This window comes from Macaca mulatta, chromosome 3 (assembly GCF_049350105.2).
Source record: "Macaca mulatta isolate MMU2019108-1 chromosome 3, T2T-MMU8v2.0, whole genome shotgun sequence".
Taxonomy (NCBI): domain Eukaryota; kingdom Metazoa; phylum Chordata; class Mammalia; order Primates; family Cercopithecidae; genus Macaca; species Macaca mulatta.
In genome coordinates, this window is record NC_133408.1 from 171413125 (window position 1) to 171435159 (window position 22035).

Below are 22035 nucleotides of genomic sequence, written 5' to 3' on the forward strand. Positions count from 1 at the left end.
ATGTAACCTATGTTTTAGAGGTATATCTTGAAGACCACCTATAATAGAATTTAATTGATAATATTTGACTTTTTAACTGGAGCATGTAATTCTTTCACATTTATTTTAATTAGCAACATATCTGGATTTATATGGACTCTTATATTTCATGTGTTTTGTCCTACCTGTTCTATGTTTCTTTTTTTCTCCTTTCTGGACTTCTTACAGGATGATTGAACACATCTTTACTTTTCCTTTTTTTTTAAAATATAACAAACTCCCATGTACCCACACTTGGATTCAACATGGCTAATCTTGTTTCATTTACAACTTTCTCTCCTTTCTCTGTCTTTCCAGATTATTTTGGAAAAAAAAAAGACATTGTATCATTTCATTCTTATTTTTTCAGAATGTATTTCTATAAGAATTCTTTTTTTAAAAAAAAATACGATAACACTGTTATTTCACCTAAAATTTAAAAATTCACTAATATTATCAATATTATTTTTTCTGGTTCCCTCTCTCTCTCTCTCTCTCTCTGTCTCTGTCTCTCTCTCTCGTACAGTTTCTTCATTTGAATAAGGAGCCAGTAAAGATCCACTAATTAATTGCAAGTCTTTCATATGCCCCTTAGATCTCTTTTACTCTCTGGTTCCCTTGCATCTCTTCTTTTCCTGTGATTGCCAAAGAACTGGGTAGTTTGTTCTGTGGTTTCCCGCAGTCTGGACTTTGCCGATTTCATTCTTATTGTATCAATCAACATGCTCCTCTCATTCCTATATTACCTGTAAATTAATAGTTATATCTAGAAGCTTGATTTGAGATTAAGATTTCATTTCAAGAACTCCTGACAGGTTATTTTGCATACTTCCATCAGGCAGCACAAAATACCTCTCTCTTTTTGTGATATTAGCTGACATTGATGATCATTACCTAGGTATATTAATTCGTTAGGGGCTACAAAATATGGTGATATTATAATTCTATTGTTCCTTCTTCCTTCTTCATTTATTAGCAGGAATATCTCTACAAAGAGAAACTTCCCTTCCTTACCTATTTGATTATGCTGGAGTACAGTGAGCTAAGATAAATGCCTAATTCTTTGCCTTTGTCAGTTTTCTAAATAGCAGTTTGGTTCCCTAGCGTCCTCTAAAGGTGACCAAGGAATTATGAACCATGTATGTGTAAACACAGTTGATGTGGGACAATCTGCTGCCATTATTTTCCTTATTTACATATAAAATTTTCCATCTTTGGCTAGTGTAATCCTCTATGGGTTGCTACTGAGTCCTTTTTGACATGAGCCTAGTAGGTTTTGAGAGTGCCTTTCTTTCTCATATGAAAAGATGTTTGTCCGTCCTATAGCATGTCATGCCTTGACTTGGAGTCAGCCATTTCTTCAGGGAGTCCTGGTTTATTTTAGTAAGAATAGTGTTTGAATCCCACAATCTGGGTGCTAGGGTGCTCATTGCCGTGGGTTGGTCATTGTCTCTAAGCCTTTTCAGTGAACGGAGTTAGAAAATATGTAACTAAAGAAAAATATATAATATATCGTGAGTTTATACTGGTATTTTCAATTCGAGTTGAAATTCAGGATTACTTTCACTTAACCTCCTCCATTCTTCCACACCAAAAATCCTGGTTTACAACACCCACAACATTTCTCATTTGATTTCCCCATAAATAGTTTAGATTTTTTTTGTCTTTTTTTCCTTGGCCCTGAGCATATATCCCTCTAGGATTGTTCAGTTAAATCATTTGGGTGATTCTTTTGTGTTTGTGTCACCAACTAGATGACATAAGTTAGTTTAGGTTAGATTCATTTACGTAAATCTGCATTTGATTTTTAGGGATTGCTTTATAATTTTCTTATAATTATATAAAACATTTATACAGTTTCACATATTCAGTAAAACCTGACTTCCATTCCTGTTACCCCCACAGCATTTCTTTGCTCCTCTTGTAGGAAACAATTGAAATATTTTTATAACGTATCATTCTATTATTTGTTCTTAATATAGGCAAAAATGCGTATATTTTTGTAACCCCCTACCTTTTCTTAGATAAAATGATAACATACCATACGTGTTTTTCTCTGCCTAGCTTTTTTCACTTAGCAACATATCCTGGAGATCACTACATAGGATTATGCCTCTTGGCAGCTGTATAATAGTCTATTTGTGAATGTACCATAGAATATTTAACTAGTCTTCTGATGACGGATATTTGGTTTGTTTCCAGGCTTTTTTGTTATTATAAAGATTGTTACAATGAATAGACTTACGTATGTCTTTTTGTATTTTTACCAATGTCTCTTTGAGATTGATTTCTGAATTAAAGAGTAAATATATATGTAATTTTGCTAATTATTGACAAATTCACTTCCATAGGGGTGTAGGTGAGAATGCCTGTTTCTCCACAGCCTTTCCCATAGGATATATTATCATACTTTTGAGCTTTTGCCAGTCTGAAAGGTGAAAAATAGTACCTCAGGGCAGTTTAGTTTGCATTTCTCTTTGTGAGCAAGGCTGCACATCTTTCTAAATGATTAATGCCATTTTCCTAGTTTTCATTTTTAAAATTCAAGTAACTTACATACAGTAACATTCATCCTTTTTAGTTTGTGATTCTGAGTTTTGATAGATGCAAATGGTTGTAGAGCCACCAGTACATTCAAAATATAGAATCAATTCATCATCCTCCACATTTCCCCTGAGCCTCTGGGAAGTCCAGTCTTCCCCTTCCTCCTACTACCCACTGATTTTTTTGTTTCTATAGTTTTGCTTTTAAAAAACTACTGTATTTGGAAGAATACAGTATGTAGCATTTTGAGTCTGACTTTTTTCACATAGTGCAATGCGTGTGAGATTGGTGTGTGTATCACTGGTTCATTTCTTTTTATTACTGAGTGGTATATCATTGTATAGATTTACCACAGTTTGCTTATCCATTTCCTAGCTGGCAGACATTTAGACAGATTCTAGGTTTTGGATATTATGAATAAAGCTGCTATAAATATTTACATGTAGGTTTTCTGTAAGCATAGATTTTCATTTCATCTGGGTAAATACCTGGGTTATGTAGGGCAAGAGTATGTTTAACTTCATGAGGAAATGCCAAACTGTTGTCTAAAGTGGCTGTGTCAGGTTTTTTTGTTGCAGGGTAGGAGGCGGGCGGGGGGGTTGTCTTTTTGTCATTTTAATAGGTGTGCAGTGGTATGTCATTGTGTGTGTGTGTGTTTTGGTCGCCCAGGCTGGAGTGCAGTGGCATAATAAGGGCTCACTGCAGCCTCTACTTCCCAAGTAGCTAGGACTGCAGGCGTGTGCCACCATGCCTGGCTAAGTTTTTTGAATTTTAGTAGAGATGAGGTCTTGGCATATTGCCCAGGCTGGTCTCGAACTCCTGGGCTCAACTGATCCCCCTCCTCGGCCTCCCAAATTGCTAGGATTGCAGTCATGAGCCACTGTGCCTGGCCTCATTGCGGTTTTAATTTGCATTTGCCTAGTGATTCATGATGTTGTGGCATTTTTTCATGTGTTTACCTGCCATTTGCATGTCTTCTTTGGTGAAACGTATGTTTAAATCTTTTGCCCATTAAAAAAGTTGGGTTGTTTGATTATTGTTGGGTTTTGAGAACTTTCAATATAATCTAAATGCAAGTCATTATAAGGCATGTGATTTGCAAATTTCTCCCAGTTTGTGGTTTGTATTTTCACTCTTTCATAGAGTGAAAAAATTTTAAATTTTGGTAATGTCTGATTTCTTTTCTTTTTTTTTTTTTTGAGACGGAGTGTCGCTCTGTCCCCCAGGCTGGAGTGCAGCAGCGCGATTTCGGCTCACTGCAAGCTCCGCCTCCGGGATTCACGCCATTCTCCCACCTCAGCCTCCCGAGTAGCTGGGATAACAGGCGCCCGCCACCACACCTGGCTAATTTTTTGTGTTTTTAGTAGAGACGGGGTTTCACCGTGTTAGCCAGGATAGTCTTGATCTCCTGACCTTGTGATCCATCCACCTCGGCCTCCCAAAGTGCTGGGATTACAGGCGTGAGCCACCGCGCTGGCCTAAAGTCTGATTTCTTAATTTTCTCTCAAGGATTGTACTTTTAGTGTTGCAGCTAAGAAATTGTTGCCTAATCTAAGGTCACAGTGATTTTCTCTTAGTTTTTCTTCTAGAAGTTTTACACTTTTAGCTCTTACATTTATGTTTGTTATCGATTTTTAATTTTTTTTTTTGAGATGGAATTTCGCTCTTGTCACCCAGGCAGGAGTGCAACGGCACAATCTCAGCTCACTGCAACCTCTGGCTTCTGGGTTCAAGTAATTCTCCTGCCTCAGTCAGCCTCCCGGGTAGTTGGGATTACAAGCATGCACTACCATGCCCAACTAATTTTGTATTTTTAGTAGAGATGGGGTTTCACCATGTTGGTCAGGCTAGTCTTGACCAACCTGACCTCAGGTGATCTGCCCACCTTGGCCTCCCAAAGTGCTGGGATTACAGGCATGAACCACCACACCAGCCGGATTTTTAATTTTTGTATATGGTACAAGGTATGAATAATGGTTTACTTTTTTGCATGTAGTATCCAGTTGTTCCAGTACCATTTGTTGAAAAGACCATTCTCTCTCCATTAAATTACCTTTTCACCTTTGTCAAAATCAATTCACCTTTTATGTGTAGGTCTATTTCTGGGCCCTCTATTTATTCCATTGATCTGTATGTCTATCTTTTCTTGGATACTGCACTGACTTGACTCCAAGAACTTTATGGGAAGTGTGAAAATCAGGTAACATTAGTCTTCCAACTTTGCTCTTCTTTTCCAGAATTGTTTTGGCTATTCTAGTTCTTTTGCCTTTCCATATACATTTTAGAATCAGTTTGTTGATTTATATAAAAATTATGCTGGGATTTTCTTGAAATTATATTAAATCACTAGATTAGTTTGGGGAAAACTGCCAGACTACCAATATTGAATCTTCCAATTCATGAACATGACATATCCTCTATTTATTTAGTTGATTTTCTTTCATTTGTAGTTTGTGGTTTTTAGCCAGCAGATCTTGCACATATTTTTCAAGACTTATACCTAAGTATCTTATGTATTTTGGTGTGGTTGTAAATGGCATTTTAAAAATTTAGTTTTGGCAGGGAGCAGTGGCTTACGCCTATAATCCCAGCACTTTGGGAGGCTGAGGCGGGTGGATCACCTGAGGTCAGGAGCTCAAGACCAGCCTGGCCAACATGGTGAAACCCTGTCTCTACTAAAAATACAAAAATTAGCTGGGCTAGTGGTATGCACCTGTAATCCCAGCTACTTGGGAGGCTGCAGCAGCAGAATCACTTGAACCCAGGAGGCGGAGGTTGCCATGAGCTGAGATCATGTCACTCCTGAGTGACAAGAGCAAAACTCTGTCTCAAAAAAAAAAAAAAAAAAAAATTTCTAGTTTCCATTGGTAGTATATAGCAATAGATTGATTTTTTTTTATACTAGCCTTGTATTCTATAACCTTGACAAACTCACTTATTTCTAGTAGGTTTTTGATAGATTTTTTTCAGGTCATTTTATCCAAAAATTGTCAGTAAAGAAAGGCAATTTCTTCCTCTCCAATCTATATGCCTTTATTTATTTTTCTTTTATACTTCTTAGGGCCTTCACTATAATGTTGGATAGGAGTGGTAAGAGTGGGTATTTTTGCCTTAATCCTAAACTAGGAGAAAAACCATTTGGTCTTTCACCTATAAAATATGATGTTATAAAGTCTTTCACCATTATATATGATTCTAGTGATGCCATTTATGAGATTGAGAAAGTTCATTGTTATTCCTAGTTTGCTGATTTTGAAAATCATAAATGGATGTTGAATCTTGTCAAAGGCTTTTTCTGCTTTTGTTGAAATGATTTAGCCTGTTGATATGGTGAGTTACGTTGACTAATTTTGGTTGCTGAACTATCCTGCATTTCTTGGATAAATCCACTTGGTTATGATGAGTTATTTTTGTTAATTTTGAACCTGACATGTCAATGTTTTGTTAAAGATGTTTGAAGCTATATTTATGAAGGGTATTGGTTTATAATTTCTTTTTCTTGTAGTGTTTTCATCTGGTTTTGATATGCAGGTGATGTTAGTCTTATAAGTTGGGAAGTATTCTGTATACACTTTGTATATGCTGGAAGTTTTTGTGTAGAATTGATATGATTTCTTATTTGATGTTTGGAAAAATTCACCTGTGAAGACATCTAGGCCTTGAATTTTCTTTGGTGGAAGGTTTTTAACCACAGATTCATTAAAAAAAAAAAAAAAAGATATAGACCGGGCACGGTGGCTTATGCCTGTAATCCTAGCATTTTGGGAGGGAGTTTGAGACCAACCTGGCCAACATGGTGAAACCCCATTTCTACTGCAAATACAAAAATTAGCCAAGTGTGGTGGTGGCTGCCTATAATCCCAGCTACTTGGGAGGCCGAAGCATGAGAATTGCTTGAACCCAGGAGGCGGAGGTTGCGGGGAGCCAAGATAATGCCACTGCACTCCAGTCTGAGTGACAAAGTGAGACTCTGTCTCAAAAAAAGAAAAAAAAAAAAAAAGATGTAAGGGCCAGGTACGGTGGCTCACGCCTATAATCCCAGCACTTTGGGAGGCTGAGGCAGTGGGATCACCTGAGGTCAGGAGTTCGAGACCAGCCTAACCAACATAGAGAAACCCTGTCTCTACTAAAAATACAAAATTAGCCAGGCATGGTGGCACATGCCTGGAATTCCAGCTTCTCGGGAGGCTGAGGCAGGAGAATCGCTTGAACCCAGGAGGCAGAGGTTGCAGTGAGCCGAGATTACACTGTTACACTCCAGCCTGGGCAACAAGAGCAAAACTCCATCTCGAAAAATACAAATATATATATGTATATTATATATGTATATATGCATATATATGTATATATGTGTGTGTATATGTATATATGTGTGTGTGTGTGTGTATATGTATGTATTTAGGATATAATGGAGTTGTTTGTAGTAAATTTTTTTTAAGCTTTTTTTTAGTTCAGCCTCCCAAAGTGCTGGGATTATGGGCATGAACCACCACGCCTGGCCTGAATTCTCTGTGTAGATTGTCTAACTTACTGTTAAATCTACCCCAAGTTTTAAATTCTAATTCATATTATTAATGTATTTATAGAGACAGGGTCTTGCTGTGTGGCCAGGCTGGTCTCAAAACTCCTGGCCTCAGGTGATCCTCCTGCCTTAGCCTCCCAAAGTACTGAAATTACAGGCATGAGCCACCATGCCCTGCCCAAATTCATATTTAATTCTTAAATTTCAACTTTATTCATTTTCAAATCTGCCTGGGTGTTTGTTAAACAGTTTCTGTTTGCCTGCAGGGTTTTTTTTTTTTTATTATTTTTTTTTAGCTTGCCTTGTATTTATTTAAAGACAGACTACACAATTGTCTTATAATCTAACCTTGTAATTTCAGTGTACAATGAATGACTTTGTCTATCTGTTTCTGCTATTTTTATTCATGGTGCATTGCTTGCTTTTGTGCTTGGTTATTTTTGACTATAAGCTGGCTGAATTTTTTTTTTTTTTTTTTGAGATGGAGTCTCGCTCTGTCACCCAGGCTGGAGTGCAATGGCACAATCTCGGCTCACTGCAGACTCTGCCTTCTGGGTTCAAGAGATTCTCTGCCTCAGCCTCCTGAGTAGCTGGGATTACAGGCATGTGCCACCATGCCCGGCTAATTTAGTATTTTTAGTAGAGATGGAATTTCTCCATGTTGGTCAGGCTTGTCTTGAACTCCCAACCTCAAGTGATCCGCCTGCCTAGACATCCCAAAGTGCTGGGATTATAGGCATGAGCCACCCCACCCAGCCAAGCTGCACATTTTTTATAGGTACTTATTTGTGGTATTTCTTTGAGGCCTAGGATGAAGGTTCATTTTTGCAGACAGGATTTCACTTACTTCTTCCATATGCTTTAGAACAGTACTGATACCAGTTCTCTTTAAGCTGAATTTATTGTTTGAAGTTATTTGGGCCATTCAAATGGGTTGAAAATCTGACTTCTGGTTTCAATTTTTCAGTAATAGGGTTTTTTGTTAGTGTTTTATTCCTGCTCTTCTCTGTACCAAGGCAACTTTTGATGTGGTCCCCTGAGAGCGTGAGGGTGGGCTGGGCTTATTTCTATTTAAAGTGTATCTTGAGGGTATAGCTTTTTGGGCTCCCAACCTTATGGAAAGAGATTCACTGTGAGATTCCCCATGTTGGGCAGGCTTTGGACTTTGTCTTTTGTCTCCCAAGCCTTGTGAAGCTGAGTAAACTCAAGGCTGAAGTTCTTTTGCTTTGGCAAATGCCCTCAGAACAAATGTCACTTAAAGATTCTTGATTTTCTTTGTCACATAGATTTTGGTCTGATAATCCCCTAGTTGTCAGCTTTTTGAGGTTTTTAGAAAAAAGACTGTGGGCTGGGCGTGGTGGCTCACGCCTCTAATCCCAGCACTTTGGGAGGCCAAGGCTGGCAGATCACGAGGTCAGGAGTTCGAGACCAGCCTGGCCAACATGGTGAAACCCTGTCTCTGTTAAAAATACAAAAATTAGCCAGCCGTGGTGGCGGGCACCTGTAATCCCAGCTACTCAGGAGGCTGAGGCAGGAGAATCACTTGAAACTAGAAGGCAGATTTTGCAGTGAGCTGAGATTGCACCACTCCAGCCTGGTCAACAAGAATGAAACAATGTCTCAAAAAAAAAAAAAAGAAAAGAAAAAGAAAAAAAGAAAGAAAACTAAAAAAAAATTATCTAGCATTTTTAGCTGTTTTTTTTAAGAAAGAAAATCTATCCACGTTTCTATAAAATTTAATAACTATTATTTCTTATTTTTTGTACTTTTTTTTGAGACAGAGTCTTTTTCTGTTGCCCAAGCTGAGTGTGGTGGCACAATCTTGGTTCACTGCAAACTCTGCTTCCCAGGCTCAAGCAATCCTCCCACCTCAGCCACCCAAGTAGCTTTATGTGCCGCCATGCCCAGCTAATTTTTAAAAATTATTTGTAGAGATGGGGTTTCACTGTGTTGTCTAGGCTAGTCTCGAACTCCTGGGCTCAAGCTATCATTCGGCCTTGGCCTGCCTCCCAAAGTGCTGTGATTGTAGGTGTGAGCCATCATGCCTGGCCAATAACTACATTATTTCTTTATAGAAATTTTATGTCACTTTAAAAACCTTGCTCCTTTTTTGTTTTTGACCTTTTCTTTTATATTACCAATGAATTTGCATTTTTGATTTTATAGTCTGCATTGAGTAATTCTATTAACTAAAAATTCTGTGGGTCAAATTCTGTTATTTGTTGTTTCTTATAACTCCCATTCACTGTCTTCTGTCCTTATGTGTTTTGCAATTTGGAAATTCCAGCTGTCATTTAATGGAGCTTTTTTAGTGGTATTCTGTGCAACGTATATAAGAGTATATTCCTTCTAGAGATGGTTTACATTTGTTTCTGTCTTGTGCTCAAGGCATTACTAGAAGGGGCTGCTTTTATGTGGCTTTCTTAATTGTGAGGCTCTGAGAGAATGCAGATAGTGTAGGGCAGGCCTGTGGTTATAAATTGTTAAGAAGATGTTTCTTGGCTACCCAGATCCCCAGTCCAGACAGATGGGCTTCTGTGCCACCTCTCTTTGACAGTGTGTGTGTGTGTGTGTGTGTGTGTGTGTATATATATATATATATATATTTACTTTGTCTTTGCACAAAGACCATAAAACTTCAAGGATCATGTTTTTTTTTAGGTCTGCCTCCCCATTTTATCCAGTCTCGAGGCTTTGTGTCTCATTCCTATATGGTTATTCAAACCCAAGCTTCTTTCTTTTTAAAAAATGCTCTGAACACAGCCATTGCATCAGCACCACTTACCACTCTAGTTTTCAGCTTCCTTTTTTCTTGTCATCTCTAAGAATTTTCTTTTCTTATGAGATCAGCCATGCATTTAAAGGATTTTTGTTTTACTTTATCCAACATTTCTTTCTTTCTTTTTTTTTTTTTTTTTTTTTGAGGCCAAGTTTTGCTCTTGTTGCCCAGGCTGGAGTGCAATGGCGGATCTTGGCTCACCGCAACCTCCACCTCCCGGGTTCAAGCAATTCTCCTGCCTCAGCCTCCCAAGTAGCTGGGATTACAGGCATGTGCCACCATGCCCGGCTAATTTTGTATTTTTGGTAGAGATGGGGTTTATCTATGTTGGTCAGGCTGGTCTCGAACTCCCGACCTCAGACAATCCGCCCGCCTTGGCCTCCCAAAGTGCTGGGATTACAGGTGTGAGCCACCATGCCTGGCCACCATTTCTTAGTATTTGGTAATAGGAGGCTATTTCTTTTGCCACATTGCTAAAAACTAAAGTCAATTCGTTCATTTTTTAGGAAGAATCTACATGGTGTCCAATATCTGATTTGAATATGCATAAAAAGCAAGTTTTAACGGATGTTTCTGAAGACTGAAAATAGTGAAGGCAAGAACTTTGTCATATTTGTCTGTTTCTCATGCACAGATACAAAGTGCTAATCATTGTTAAAGAATAAGAATACATCGATCTAGAGCATATGAATTGCTGTTCCTTCAAGCCTGCACTCACTCATGAACAACAATAAGTAAAATGTCTCAGCCAATCTAAAAATTGTTCTCAAGCAATTGTTCTCAAATTGATTAGAATGCTTTCATTTTTCTATTTTCTATTTTTATTTTTTAATTTGAGACAGAGTCTCGCTCTGCTGCCCAGGCTGGAGTGCAGTGGCGTGATCTCAGCTCACTGCAGCCTCCGCTTCTTGGGTTGAAGCCATTCTCTTGCTTCAGCTTCCTGAGTAGCTGGGATTCAGGCATTTGCCACCATGCCAGGCTAACTGTTGCATTTTTAGTTGAGATGGGGTTTCGCCATGTTGGCTAGGCTGGTCTCGAACTCCTAGCCTCAAGTGATCCACCAACCTCGGCCTCCCAAAGTGCTGGGATTACAGGCATGAGCCACCGTGCCCCGCCTGAATGCTTCTGTTTTTCCAGGATAAAAATAGGTGGCTAGGATAAAACGCAAGTGGATAGCAAGGCCGTTTCCTTCTATTTTGGTGACTTCTGACCTGGGTTAAGTCTACACATAGACATTTTTATTCCACACTTGTTCATAGGCTGGATACTTCCCAGTGTAGTATGATTATATTGAATGATGTTGATAACAATGTCTGATCCCTCCTCTACCACATGCATGAACACACATATACACACCTACACATGCATTAGAAGTGTACTACCCCTCTGGGCAAGTGACTACAACTATCTATAGGAGTTTGCATGCCCAGAAGGAGAGCCTTGCTGGGTGTGAAAGGCCTTGGGAGTGGGCACTCTTGTAACTTGCTGTCCACCTGCAGCCCCCTTCTGTGGGGTTCCCATTCTCACCAAGCAGAGCATGGCTGCATCCCAGAGCTTCCCATACAGAGGCTCTGCCAAGGCTTACTGATAAATTACCAGCCAATGTGGGAGTTAATCAGAGAGTTCCAAGGCAGCTAGAGTGGGGATTTGAGAGAAAACAGAGCGAGTGGCTGCCAGCTTCAACCCACTACCTACATTCCTTTCTAGGATGCTCAGGATATGATGCTCCGGCAGCTTCTGTATGGGATGGTGTTGACTGCACACTGTCTCCCTGGGCAATCCAAGAAGCAGCACCCAGGGGAGGGAGGGATGGGAAGGGGAGGCAGGAAAGGTCGTGGATGGCCTTAGAGCTGAGGATAGGAGCAAAATGACACAGAGTTTGCTCTATGGATAGTAGTATTGAGAGTGGGTGTGGGGAGGCTGCTGCTGATGCAGACAGATGGACTCTTGGGACCTGGGGCTTATGGTGTCTGTGTGTTTGCATTTTGGGCTTTAGAGAGGAGTTTAAACTAGTGCAAATGGATGTGGCAATGACTGTCTGACAATAGGAGGCTGCAGACTCGTTCCCTATAGTCTAGTCTTCTAAATAGATAGGCAGCCAAGCACACGTCATGCCTTATACTGCAAACATTAGTTGTGACTCTGAAGAGGAGCTAGTCAGAATGCCAAACTATGTTCTGCCCTGCCAGATTCAGTAGGCGGATATATGTTGTCTATTGCGTTAGTCTGTTCTCACACTGCTATGAAGAAATACTTGATACTGGGTAATTTATAAATAAAAAAGGTTTCATTGACTCACAGTTCCACATGGCTGGGGAGGCCTCAGGAAACTTACAGTCATGGTGGAAGGCACCTCTTCACAGGGCAGCAGGAGAGAGAATGGGACCCACACGAAGGGGGAAGCCCCTTATAAAACCATCAGATCTCACAAGAACTCACTATCACAAGAACAGCATGGGGGAACTCGCCCCCATGATTCAGTTACCTCCACCTGGTCCTGCCCTTGAAATGTGGGGATTATTACAATTCAAGGTGAGATTTGGGTGGGGACACAGAGCCAAACCATATCAACTATATAACCCACAAATATGCACTATGTTACGATTTGGCGTTAAAGCTCTATGTATAATCCCAGGTTCTACTAAAGCAACTTAGACCACATACAGAGGGGGTAGGTCCCCTTGCATCCAACCAGGATTCCTTTCCCTTGGCCCCACCTCAGTTCTTGTTTAGGGAGTGGGGCATGGAAAAAGGGGCGGAAGGTAGTCCTTGGCCCATTTTACTATACCAGTTCTCTTGGGAGGTCAAGAAACAAGAAGATACACATAGCACTTAAAGGAAGGGCCAAGAGGCTCAGACCCTTGCATTCCAGAGTGATGAGAGTCAGAATTTCCCATGTCAGTACTTTACCTTTCCTGTGTCTGTCCTTCCCATCACATTGGCCTAATAGTGTCTTTGGTCTCAGTCTAGATTGTTGGTCCTTGAGACAGAGGCAGAGAGGAGAGTCTTGAGCTCTCTTCAGGGTTGGAGTAAACTGAGAACAGAGACCTGAGCACTTCCTTAAGGACAGTGGTGGGGTCCCCTTTCCTCTCTGTGCTGCTCTCCTGCTTTCTGGGAATCACTGGCCAAGCATCCCCATGACTGGATGTTCTTCCCCTAGAACATCTCATCTCCCTGCCTTGGACTCTCCTTCTCTTCTATTACTTGGACTGCTGCCAGAGGTTGTTGCTCCCCTGGGATACAGAGCTGCCTGCTGGACAGAACCTTTCCTTCCGACCCCTATAGCAGAAGCACTCCTCCATTCTCTATTCTGCCCTATCGAAAGGATTTAGTGTTAGGACCTGGACTCTCCCACTTTGCATGGCCTGCGAGTGACTGTCCATGCCCAGGCAATTCCTGAGATGTGACACCTACCATGCAGGATCCCTTTGGCTACTGAGTGATGGACTGACTGTGGGGGCAGGGGTGAATGCAAAGAGACCATTTATGAGGCCATCACAATGATCCAAGTGAGAGAAGGTGGTAGGTTGGTTCAGGATCATAGTGGTGCGGTAGAGTTCACTGGCTGGATTCTTTTTCTTTTCTTTCTTTCTTTTTTTTTTTTTTGAGACAGAGTCTTGCCCTTGCTCTGTTGCCCAGGCTAGAGTGCAGCATTGCGATCATAGCACACTACAGGTTCCACCTCCTTGCAGGTGACTGGATTCTGAATATATTCTGTAGGTAGTACCTGTGGGATTTCTTAACATCTTAGATATAGGATATGTAAAAAGAGACCAGTCAAAAATGACTTCAAGATTTTAGACCTGGGCAGCTGAAAGGATTCTATTGCCATTTACTTTGATGGGGAGTTTATATGGGGAGTAAATTTATGAAGATTATTAGTTCAATTTTGAATTTGTTAAATTTGACTTTATATGTTATAGATCATTTTAGATATTATATAATATATATTATACATTGCATATAATACAATATACAAATATATATGATATATGCATATATATCATATATGTATACATATGTGTATATATACATATATAAATACATATATGCATATACAAATACATATATACATATAATATATATGATATATTTTATGTATCTCTATCTCCATGTGGAAATACTGAGTAGACGTTTGGGTAGTGTCCAAGCTCTGAGACAACACTTGGGCTAAGCCGTTTGTGTGAGAGTCATCAGTGGGTATAGGTGGAAAAGAGAAGTGGCGTAAGGATTGAGCCCTGGGACACTCTAACCTTAAGAGGTTGGGGAGATAAGACTTTGCTAACTTATGTCCTTATTATGTATTTTTTTTTCTGTCTCCCACTAGGATGCAATTCTGTGATAGTAGTGACCTTGTCTTTGTCTGTCTTGTGGCCTGGCACTAGCTATTCAATAAAAAATGGTGCAGTGAATGAAGACAAAGATGTATACCAACCATGTGATCTCTGATGCTGGAGGGGACATGGCAGACTTGTCCACTTGGGGGCCACCCATTGACATCCAGTCAGTTCTTTGGTCAGAGGTTGGTGTGCATGGTCAGAAAGAATTCTGACACTACCCCTGCCCCTCTTATACCTTGAAGCTGCTTCTTGGGGGCTAGAAGATGAAGGAGGGGCTGCTGAGAGGAGCCAGGAGCCACGGCTTTTGAAAGTGGCAGCTTACATGTTCCTGTGAAGTGACTCTGGGGGATGGGGTCTTTCTCTGGGCGAACTCGCCTTCCTTCTGTGATTCTTTGCATGCGTGTGTTGAAGGCACAGGAAATGCTCTAATCCTGTTATCCTTGAGCTTTCCAGCCTGGGAGTCTAAAATCCAATTCCCCCCAGACATGAACAAACATAGTGGATGCAGACAACAGAGGAAATGCCAGAGGGCTTGGGTGTCTTCACGAGCTGATGGAGCCCAACTCAAATGAGCTCATCCCTGACGATGAACTTGGGAAAGGCTAGGCTCTGCATCAGGCCTTCCCACCCACATATCCTGCTGTCCTTTTTCCGGGCTAATTGCTTTGTCTCCCATCAGGCCCAAGTGTGCCCCACTCATCTGCGCATACCCCTTTAATTCCGTACTCTCCGTGGCCCCCATATATCGGAGGCCCTTCCTAGACAGAAGGTCAGCTTGTCAAGTGGAACTTCTTACGACTGATGCTTTGCATTCTTGGACTTCTTGGCTTGTCCTCATTCTTGGCAAAGGCTTCCTTTCTTGGTGCTATTTCCACCTGCAAACTCCAGGTGCAGAGAGCTGGGCATGGCTCCAAGGGTATTGACCAGCTGACCCAATGTCTATTCACCAGCCTTCTGTCTCTGAGGGTCTGTCTGGAGCTGTTCTTGTGGTCACAGCCTGTGTCTGCCTTCTCCTGACTATCTCATAGAAAGTTATTGATGACATGATTTCAGACTGGTCATTTCAAATGCAACAAGTGCTTGCAAGCTTAAGCATCGATAGCATGCAGACTCTTCAGAATAATAACATAATTTAAGGGGGTGCTCTGATGGGGAAGATAGATCACATTTTAACTAGAAAATTAAAAGTCACCCACAATTGAATGACCTAGACATAGCCATGGTAAACACTTGGGTGTGTTTCCTTCCAGGTTTTTCCGTGCATATTTATAAAACATTGCTGTGATCATACCGCTAGGTCTACCCAGTTGGCTTCCAGGTGGGCATTGCAGACGTACTGGAGAGATGCATCATCCTGCATGTGTCTTTTGCAGAAGAGGTTTCAGCTCTGTGAGCGTTGGTCCAGCTCCCCAAAGCCAGCCTGATCCCATATCAGACCAGTCCTGTTTCCTCTGCTGTGCTAAGAAATTGGCATTTTCTTTGGGTTTCATAGCTTCAAGCCCTAATCCAAGCTGAGCTGTTCCTGCATTCTCTTGCTCCAGAGAGGGTGGTAGTTCCTCAGTTTTTCAATTTTATTTTGAGCTCAGCAGCAGCTGCTCATTGACCTGGCTCTGAGCAGCAAAGACTGCCTAGGTCCTACCTTTTAGGGAGCAGAACAGCTAATTACCCCTTGTCTCTGTCTCCTGGATGTCCCACCCTTCTTTTGATCTGTTTTCCTGTTTAGGATTCTGAGCACTTTTCTGCTTTTGTCCTTCACAGAACGGGCCAGAGGCTGTTGACTTTCCCGTTACCAGTGAAAGCTAGCATCAGTCAGTAGCCACTTCCCATCGATTGGCAGGAAAGCAGCTGCCAGACCCACCAAAGTCACACGAGGGCACAGGTAGGTAAGGGCTTCTCTTCACAAAATCAGTATTTCTTCTCCAGCAGTGACTGGAGCACTAGAAGATGTCAGAAAGGAAACCGCTTTGTTCTCTCTGTCCTGCTGCTTGGCCCTGTGATGCTTCCCAGCATAGGATATAACCTTACCCCTGAGTGAGCAGATGATGTCATATCTGTTTACGGCTTTCCCCGTTGCACTAGCTGGCCTCTCTGGAATGTCTCTATGCCCTCTGTCTCTCTGGGTTCTGCCCACTTATGCACACTCTGCTTCGTTCTCCTCCACCTAGAAGCTTTCTCCCTTCCCCTGAGCCCCGCTCCAAATTCCTGAAGAACATGCAGTCCCCATTAGCACCATCCTAGAGCCAGATAGCCAGACCCCTGTCTGGGCTTGTGACATATTATTATTAGTATTTTTAGAGACAGGATCTCACTCTGTTACCCAGGCTGGAGTGCTGTGGCATGATCACAGCTCACTGTAGCCTCAAATTCCTGAGCTCAAGTGATCCTTCTGCCTCAACCTCCCAAGTAGCTAGGACTACAGGCATGTACCACTAAGAGTGGCTTACGGTTCTAATTTCTGCAAGAATTATTAAAAAGGCCCCCTATGCTATGTTTGCCATAAGTTTTTGATCATTTTTGAAGTTTTGAGACAAATACCTTTTATCAGGTATTTTTGTTTTTGAGACAGGTTTTGAGACTCAGGCTGGAGTGCAGTGCTGCTGTCATAGCTCACTGTAACCTCAGACTCCTGGGCTCAAGCAACCTTCCTGCCTCAGCCTCCTGAGTCGCTAGGACTACAGGTGCATGCCACCATGCCCGGCTAATTTTTCTATTTTTATTTTTGTAAGGATAGGGTCTCACTATGTTGCCCACGCTGCTCTCAAACTCCTGGCCTCAAGCCGTCCCCCTGCCTTTCGGGCTTGTGCTTTAGAAGGCTTCCCTCTGGCCCTCCTTGCAACAGGCCCCTGTCCACAGGGCACAGTATTTCTAGACTATGTTCATGTACCTGAGACACCAGAATTTCCTGCCCAAGTGATGCCCAGTCCCCTGCCGGGTGTTAAGTGTGTGACCACAGAGGACAACTATTTGGCAGGAGTAGGGTGGGGACTTGGATGTATGGACCATCTTGTCACATGTGTGCAAAGCCCCCACAGGGTGTGGAAAAAGGAAGGGAAGGAAGGAGCTGGGGGTGGCCCTGGGCCAGGGTTCTTTGCTCGTGTTCTTATTTGCACTCTTGCAAATAAGGAGAGGCTCTGCAGAGGGCAGGGGTTGCCTAGTCCTGCACATTTGAACATTCACTCCTTTCTGCCTTGCTTTATTCTCAAGGCAACAAGAATAGATGCCTTCTGAGGGTGAGAATCATGGCTTATCCTTTTTACATCTTCCATCCTATCAAGGGGCTCGGAACTGGCATGAGAAATTGACTGTGTCCACCAGTGAGAACTTTGGCTAAGCAGGTACCGCAGCCCCTCCTCAGAACATTTGCCAACTGAATCTTTTCCTTTCCCACCTGGCCCTGGCTCAGGGGAGGAGGCTGGTAATCCATAATCCTGGAGTAACTGGTCACCTTCTTGACTTCACAGCAGCCTATGCTTGGCTGGCTCTGAGAGGGCAGGGCACCTTCTACTCTGAGGTTCCTTGTAGAATTGGAAAGACAGCTGCCTATGATAGGTACTCAATAAATACTGGGTGAGAAAGATGAGAGTGAAACTGGGTGTAATGCTTTTTTTTTTTTTTTGAGATGGTTCACTGCAACCTCTGCCTCCTGGGTTCAAGTGCTTCTCCTACCTCAGCCTCCTGAGTAGCTAGGATTACAGGCACGTGCCACCACACCCAGCTAATTTTTGTATTTTTCGTAGAGATGGGGTTTCACCAAGTTGTCCAGACTGGTCTGGAACTCCTGACCTCAAGTGACCTGGTGCCTTGGCCACCCAAAGTGCTGGGATTACAGGCGTGAGCCACCATGCACAGCCCAGCGCTTGATGTTTTCTAGGAAGAAGAGGAGATGGCACAGGCCATCTCAGGTGTGTGTGAGGCATGGAAAGGGATACCCTGGAGGGACATTCCTTTAGGCACCATTAAACAGGCCAGCGAAGAGGAGGCCTAAATCAGAGAAAATGCTTTGGGCAAGTTTCATCATAAAATGCTGCCACCCAGAACTACAGAAACTCCAGGGGCACCCCGGTGGTTGTCCAGGGGGTGGCTCTGAGATGAAGTAGCTTGGACTAGGGGCTGGTGACCTGTCCTTGGGGCTAAAGGCTGCAAGGCCAGGCCCCCTGAGCTGCTCTAGACGCTGGGGTCCCACTCCTTTGACTGGGCTGCAGGTGGTAAAGTCTGGCCTGCTTATGGGGAATGGGGATAGGCTTGGAAGGGGGAAATCCTTTCTGTGTCCTGAGTGGCTGCCTGACTCTGACCATAGAGATGCTGTCAGCCTATCTGTCCAGAAGAGTAGATGATGGAGTTGCTAGAATTTAAAAATGGCCAAGCGCTGTAGCCAGATTCCTGGGCTTCTTGGTGTCCACTGTGCTCTTTTGTACCCTCTCTCTTTCTCCTAATTTAATGCACAAGACTACATTCAACTTAATTAGGATTATATGTCTTATAAATTTAATATTTAATATCCAAGTATGCGGGGCTCCCCCCGCATATTTATTAAAGATGTCCTGGGAAGAATGTTAATGAGTCATGATGTCATAAATACTTGGAATGAAGGAGCTGGAGACAGAAGAGGGAAGAGGGGAGAGAGAAAACTAGATCATTTTAAGAACCAAAGAGGAATTAAATTTTCCTCTTGGATTGGGGTTTCTTATGTAGGTTGCTTGGATTTTCTGGCTGGGGCAGAAATACGATCTCAGGATTCAGAGCCGTGAGCTGTGTTCTTGTCCAAAGCCAGGCAGGGCTGGGGGTACCATGTGTGCTGGCTAAGTCAGACTTGTTTTGCATTTGGGTACATGCTGTGCTTTCAGGATGCCGAGGCACACATTTTAATGAATAATGGAGGAAAACATCTTAGCCAGATGTTGCACCCATTCGTATCCTCTTCTCTGGTTATTTGAAAATAGCATTGGTGTAGATTCAGCATTTGGATGCTTGACTTTAATGCTGAATCTCCATCCAAAGGCTTCATATTTTATAATCAAAATAACATGGGAAACCAGGTGCAGAGCTTGGCCATTTTTAAATTCAGCAGCTCCATTGTCCACTCCTCCGGACAGATAGCCTGATGACATCTCTAGGGCCAGAGCCAGGCAGCCATGCAGGATACAGGAAGGAGTTCCTTCTTCCAATCCTATCCCCATTTCCCACAAGCAGGCCAGACTTTACCACCTGCAGCCCAGCCAGAGGAGTGGGACTCCAGTATCTAGAGCAGTTCAGGGGGCCTGGCCTTGCAGCCTCTAGCCCCAAGGGGAGGCCACCAGCCCCTTGGCCAAGCTACCTCATCTCAGAGCCACCCCTTGGACACCCACTGGGGTGCCCCTGGAGTTTCTGTAGTTCTGGGTGGCAGCATTTTATGACGGAACTTGCACCACAGTGTGCATCTGTTGTCTCAGCCACTTGGGAGGCTGAGATGGGAAGAGTACTTGAGCTCAGGAGTTCAAGGTTAGCTTGGGCAACATAGTGAGACCCTCATCTCAAAACAAAAACCAAAAACCAAACAAAAAACAAAACCCAAAAAACCAGACAACAGGGAAATAACATGGGGAGGAGGAGTGATGGGGCAGAGAGAAGAAGAGGAGAACGATTCTTCCAGGGCTTTGTGGAGCCCTAAAAGCTCATCTCCAGAGCTTGAGAAGAACTTTTTCCTCATTTAATTCCCCAACCGCCTTATTTCTCTAGACGTAAATGATTCACAAATCCCTCTTTCCTGATGGAATTCATGTATTGAACAGTTTGGCCTGAAAGGGATACAAGGACATCAGGATGAGTTTCCCTTCCTGTGCCCTAATGACGTCTCAGACAGAGCCCTGGCTTTCCAGACCCTTTGAGGAACTAAAAAGCAGCCTGGTCTACATGAGTGTAGAACTCACTTCTCAATCTTGCATCTGTTCAGGGCTCCACTCCTCCCTCTGCTCAGCTTGATATGACCTCTCAGAGTATTGCTGTGGTAGGGAAGAAATGTCCAAACAGACCTGGGAAAGACCCAGCAGGCCTCTTCCTGCTGGGATTGAATGAGATCCAGGCACTCCCTGTCTCTACAAAGGGTTCTGTTGGAGCCCCTTCACTTGACTTTGATTCTGGGAAGCTTCTTCCTCCCCTCCCCTAGGGAAGGCAGGTGTAATTGTAGTTGCAGGGAAGGCCTTATAAGTTTCTGGCAGCTTCCTTAAGAATGTAGGGAGAACTTCATGCCATTATTTTTGGATTTAAGACCTTAGCTGTGATTCTGCAAGCCAAGACAATTGGAGAAGTACCATTCAGTAAACTCTTTCATTAACATTCTGTAGTAGAAATGATATACTGACAGTCTTATATACAGAGATTCCCTTCCATCTTCCCATTCATTCATTCACACACTAAACTCCTTGGCTCTTGTGTCCTCCCAGGGGCTTAGTGTTAGTGATAGAGATATGAGCAAAAACCAGTCACCCCTGCCTTCAGGGAGCTGACAGTCAGTGGAAAGGCAGAACAGCCCATAGAGAATCAGAGTACAGGTGATATGGCTTCAAAGAGGGGATGGGTAAGCCACCATGGGAGGGTACTCTGAGGCATCCAGCCTAGTTGCTGGTGGCTATCAGAGAAGGCTTTCTGGATAACTAAGTGAAAACTAAACTGAGCCCTGAAGGTTGGGTAGGAATTAACTAGACAAAGGCGCTGAGCAACCTAGGCAGAGGGAACAATGTATTAATCTGTTCACATGCTGCTAATAAAGACATACCTGAGACTGGGTAATTTATAAAGGAAAGAGGTTTAATTGACTCACAGTTCCACATGGCTGGGGAGACCTCACAATCATGGCAGCAGGCGAATGAAGAGCAAAGTCACATCTTACATGGCAGGCAAGAGAGAGCATGTGCAGAAGAACTCCCCTTTATAAAACTATCAGATCTCATGAGATTTATTCACTATCATGAGAACAGCATGGGAAAGGCCCGGCCCCATGATTCAATTACCTTCCACTGGGTCCCTCCCATGACACATGGGAATTATGAGAGCTCCAATTCAAGATGAGATTTGGGTGGGGACACAGCCAAACCATATTGAACTGTATGTGCAAAGGCCCAGAGGAGAGAAAGCTCAGGGTGATGGGATCATAGACGGCAGGGTTTGAGGGGGTGAGGATGAAGGGATAGCAGGCACTGAAAGGTGGCTAGAGCCTGAGCATAAAGGGCCTGGAACCTTGAGGGGCCTTTATCTTGAGGACAATAGGCATTTCTGACATGTGTCCCACAGGGGAGGGTACAATTCGTTTCCCAGCTACAAAACAATGCTTGGCCCTGGGTGGAGAATGGAAGATAGGGGCAGGGCCTTGAGTCAGGGGGACCAACTAGGAGGTTGCTTCCCTTTCCTCCAGTCCTGTTTGCCACTGGCCTAGTCCAGGGAAGAGAAGCTGATGGCCTGGACTGGGCTAATGGCAGACAGGACCAGGGAAAAGTAGACAGATTTGAAAAATGTCCTGTTTCTTATTTGCATACTCCAATTTTTTATCACAGAAATAGCAAAGAAGGGCAAGTGCCCCCTCTATCTGTGATCTCACCTGCATGTCCAGCCTGTTTGCTAGCTTCATTGATGGCCATCCCAAAGATTTGCAAGCCTAGACTTCAGTCCCTTGGCTCTAGGGTCAAGGTAAATGTAGTGGTAAAGTGAGTTGCCATGGCAACCCAAAGAGAGCTTGGGTTTGGCCTGGCAGATTGGAGGTGAGAGAGACAAACATGCAGTGATGATGAGTGAAGGAGATTGTGACTCTGACACAGAGCTGAGGAAAATAGAATTGTTTCCTATATGCCCAACCACGTCAC

The 22035-nt window shown here is 42.9% G+C and overlaps 1 long non-coding RNA gene across 1 annotated transcript in view; it reads left to right on the plus strand.

Annotated features, from left to right (window-relative positions):
* The window catches only part of LOC144339945 (uncharacterized), a 246687-nt gene that overhangs the window by 50637 nt on the left and 174015 nt on the right, over positions 1-22035 (plus strand). Inside the window, exon 3 of the long non-coding RNA XR_013415573.1 lies at positions 15962-16082. This is a non-coding gene — a long non-coding RNA (uncharacterized LOC144339945). The remainder of the gene's footprint in view (positions 1-15961; positions 16083-22035) is intronic.